This window comes from Nematolebias whitei, chromosome 13, assembly GCF_014905685.2.
Source record: "Nematolebias whitei isolate Nwh7 chromosome 13, NemWhi1, whole genome shotgun sequence".
NCBI lineage: Eukaryota > Metazoa > Chordata > Actinopteri > Cyprinodontiformes > Rivulidae > Nematolebias > Nematolebias whitei.
The window spans coordinates 37,038,960-37,043,833 of NC_056510.1; positions in this window are offsets into that span (position 1 = coordinate 37,038,960).

Genomic DNA, 4,874 nt, shown 5'->3' on the forward strand with positions numbered 1-4,874 from the left:
GTACCTCCTACACATAATCACCTTCTGCCACCCCCACGTGAGTCTGGTGAATCACCTCCACATGGTTATGTTGTTCCAACAACACCAATCCCTCAGCCTCCGCTCTCAATAGCGGCATTGCATAAAATAGCGAAATATGTCTAACGCTTTGAGCCAGGGCCGTTGGGTTCAACCAACACTAAGGCCTATCTGCATGACCTTGACTTCCAATTAAGAAGCTATCCCAATGCTACAGTTGAGGATAAATTAGGTTTAATCAGGCTCACTTCAGCCAGGACGGTGTTTTCCTTTATAGAGCGTCAACATGATGCCACAAGAAAGGATTACTGCCTGTTATGTGCTGCTCTTATGAAAGAGTATACCCCTTGCGCGGGACCTGGTGGATATCCAGCTGCCGACAAGGTCAAGCAAGGTAAGAATGAGCACCCAAGGGCATATTTTTCCAGAATTTTGCAGGCTTATTTTGGTTACAGGAACGAGACCGGCATGGAGGAGAAGGAAGCGTTTAAGTTCGTTTTCAGCCAAAATCTCCACCCTGACATAAGAATGTCAGTGCAGATGATGGCTAATTTCAAAGAGAAAACCATCAGTGAGATAAAAAATTGTGCTGTGAATGTCTTTGAGGCCCGTTCACAGGCCAAAACACCCATTGAGGTGTTCCCAGGTGAGAGGATTCCTGCCCAGTCATTAGAATTGGAAGGGACGAGAGCTTCAGCTCCCCCTCCCAAAAAAGACGAGAGGAAACGAGGTTTCCCAGCAGCCAAACCACAACAGATGAGTGCCCCCTGGTCCAGACAAGATCCTAAATGGTTTCCCAAGAAACCATAGGATGAACAAATGTACCAGAAGGGGGGCACACGCCCTAAGGGTAAAAAGTATGGCACCAAAGGTGACCCATACAACCAGGGATCCCACTGGGAACCCCAGAGGAGGGGACCTGCTCCCCCTCCACGTCGGCCTGAACAGCCTGAGATGAAAAAGAAACATCAGCGGGTCCAGAAAGAGAGCCCCAGACCTCTGATCTTGGACGAGACAGAGAGTGTGCGTCGATTCTTGGAAATGTTGAAAGGTGTTGCCACGGACAAACAACCTGACGCGTTGTGTGGCAATATCATTGCTGATGAGTCAGAGCACACAAACAACACCGTTACTGCTGTCACAGACAGTCACCATGACGTTGTTGTTGTAAACTCTGACAGGCCCTCACCAGAAAAGGGGGGTACAATCACACGTCACCAACGGTGACCCGTCACAAACTGAAACCTCAGAAACAGCAACAGCTGTGCTAACGGTTCAGATAAATCAGGGTGACACAAACAACAACATTGCCGCTGTCACTGACAGCCACAAGGACCTTGTTGTTACAAACAATGAGAGCCCCTCAACACACAGTGAGCGGGTGATCTCATACATCAATGACGGAGGCCCGTCAAAAACCGAACTCTCAGGAGCAGCAGCGACTGCACCAACGGTTTGGACAAACCGGGATTACACAGGCAAAGGTAGACGTGAGAAGAAAGGTTGGCCAAAACCTACAAGGTTCCTGTGTAACCTGATCAGAAAGGGGGTCACTAAAAAAGCTTACCTGTCGATCACACTTGAAGGGGTCCTCACACATGAAGCCCTACTGGATGGTGGAGCCGACATAACTATTATGTCAGCCAAACTGTTCGAGGAGCTCAGGACCGTGGCTAATGGTGTTCACAGGGAAATACCTCTCATAGAATGTGCTATAGAACTGCAGGGCCTCGCAGAGACGAGGACAACCCTAACAGCTATAGCTATGGTTCACATGCAGGTTGGCGAGATGACACTATACCACCTTGTACATGTGTCTACGGTTGACTCATTCCCATTTTTGATAGGCCAGGATTTTATAAATCGCTTTGAGGCGATTATAGATTATGGTGAACAGACAATGTGGGCAAGAGTGAGCAAACCCCTGCCAATACTCATGCCTCCTGAGACAGTCGCAGACTGCTCAACAGCAGGCACCGCAGAAGGCACCGAGGACTTCTCAGCAGAGAACACAGTCCCGGTAAGTAAGCCTTTAAAAGCATGTGAAACCGAAGAGACCCAACCGGTGAACCCAACTCTGACTGAACCAGCTGAGTTCAACATCTTTTTGAACAAAGCATGTCCAGACACCCACGAACGTGGGACACTGATCTACGTGGACAATGTCCTTTTGAGACAGCCAACATTGGACTTACACTTGGCTGAGATCGACCATGTTCTGAATTAACTGACTACTGCGGGTGCTAAAATCTCTCTGTCAAAATGCCAGTGGTACAGGACCAAGGTGGACTACGTTGGCCTACTAGTAGGTCCAGATGGAGTACAACCACAGTTGACTCGCACCCAAGGCCTAGACAATCTCAAAGTGCCCACCAATCTCAGAGAACTACAAAGTTTTCTGGGCGTGTGTAACTACTCACGCCAATTCATAGAGAACTATGCAGACCTTGCAAAACCACTGACTGAACTCTTAAAAAAGGACGTTCCATTTGTCTGGACTGATAACCAACAGCAGGCAATGAACGCCCTCAGGGACAGACTCAAGTCAGCCCCATGTCTAGTCTATCCAGACTACAACAGAGTTTCACTTGGAAGTGGGCTTTTCAGCTCACTGCATGAGTGCAGGTCTGTACCAGATGCACGACAAAGACAGGCGTGTGGTGGCCTACGCCAGTAAGACAATGGCAGGCCCCGAATTAAAGTTCTCAGACTGTGAGAAAGCTCTACTGACCACTGTGTGGGCAGTTAAACACTTCTCCAGTTACATCGGTGGACAAAAAAATCATTGTGGAAACACAACACCAGCCAGTAACTTTCCTGAATAGCCAACGCATCAGAGATGGTTTGGTGACAAACTCACGGGTAGCCACGTGGCTCATGGTGCTTCAAAGTTTTGACCTAGACATCCGCTACGGACAAAACAAGAAGTCCCATTTGGGCACCGACCTGGCACTCTGCCAGTAGTGTACACAAGATGTACCTGCCACCCATCCGCTAGCTGTGAAAAAACCCTCAGTGAGTGATGACCTGAATCACCACTACTTTGATAGCAATATCTGCAAAGATATGACAACATTGTACGTGGATGGATGCTCATTCCACCATGAACAAACCTGCAAATCAGGTATTGGAGGGATCCTCCTCCAAGACCAACAAGAGGTCACTTTTAGCTATAAATTAGGCTCTCAGACTTCTCAGTACACTGAGATAGCAGGAATCCTAATAGCTCTCCAGATGGCAGTAGAACGCTCCATCCAAACGCTAGTCATCTGCACGGACTCTAATTACGCTCGACTTAGTTTCTTGTGTCATCTCGCTCTGTGGAAACAGAACAGCTTTCTCACAAGCAACAAGAAAGTGGTCAAACACGAAGAGCTTTTCATGGCATGTGATCACTTGATGACATCACATGGCCTACAGGTCTACTGGAAAAAGGTTCCAGGACATTCTAGAGTCCTAGGCAATAACAAGCGGTATAATGACCTTGCAGACTTCCTAGCCAAGGACGGAGCCATGTACGGCCCTCTGTGGTCCTTTGACCCCTCCTGGCTGCTCGTAACTCTGTCAGTACAACTTACAGCCGAGGTAATGGCAGTCACACGTGCACAGGCTGCAGCCAAGCCGGCTGACAACACAGTCTCTGTACAATCCGTGCTGACTGACCCAGACATCATCCAACTTCAGAAGTTGGATCCTGCAATAAACTCGATGATGCTGTACTTGACTGACCCAGAGAAAAACACTCCGTCCGAAGCCGACCTGGATTCCAATCCAGACCTTAAAGTCCTCTTTCAGCTACGCAAACAGCTAAAACTAATCAAGGGCATCCTAACTTTTGCTCATGGACCGACGTACTCACCCGTGTTCGTGGTCTCCCATGACCACAGGGGGGTGATGTTAGTTCATGCGCATGACCTCCCATCCACAGGACACAAGGGAGATAACGCCACGCTGAAAGCATTAAAACAAGTTACTTGTTGAATCACACACATAGTAGTCAGACGCTGTAAGTTGGGAGAGGCGGAAACCGCCGTAGTCCCCAACGAAACAACAGAAATACGTTTGAACAGGGTTAAACCGTCGCAGCCCTAGGAGGGCGAACACGCTACTCCCACAGACGGGCAGTCGGGCTTCCAATGACGGTAAAAAGTTCAGAAAAGGTCCAAAGGGCTGAAGCCCTGAATTGAATCGTGCGCGAGAAGAAAAAAGGAGCAGAGCAGCGGATGACGTCGGACTATATAGCCTCTGATTGGTCATCCGTGTCACACCTGTGACTCCGTTGGTATTATTACTCGAATAGCACATGCGCGAAAGGAACATTCAGTGCTTTCAGCACCGCCCTCTGGTGGTCAGGAGGGATGAAATCAGGAGGGATGAAATAGAACTTCATTCTTTGAGGAGTCAATGTAGATTAATGCTACCTTAAGTACCATAACCTACATTGGTCTCACGACGCTCAAGCCGAACCTACTCAAACAATCCTATTCGGGGGGGGAGTTAGCTAATCCTTCAGTTGAGTCTCGCCATAGACTCCAAAAACATTTAGGGGGAAACCAAAAAGCTAAACCTCAAGTCGTTCGTCTAAAGGGACAACAGACAATTGAACCAAGCTATATTTTGCCATGTAAATCTAACTTAAACCAAGTTAGGAATGGAAAAAGTTTCTATAGGTATGAATCCCTATATATAATTTTTCAGCATGACCACCCTTTAACTGGTACCTGTAGCTGATCTAAACCATGATAGCTTACACACCAGGTGCATATAGGTTAAGGTCTTATGTAAAATCCCACTCATAAGCCCAGCTAAAACCACATAAATGCATGAACACATAGAACCAGAATGGCATCCACTGG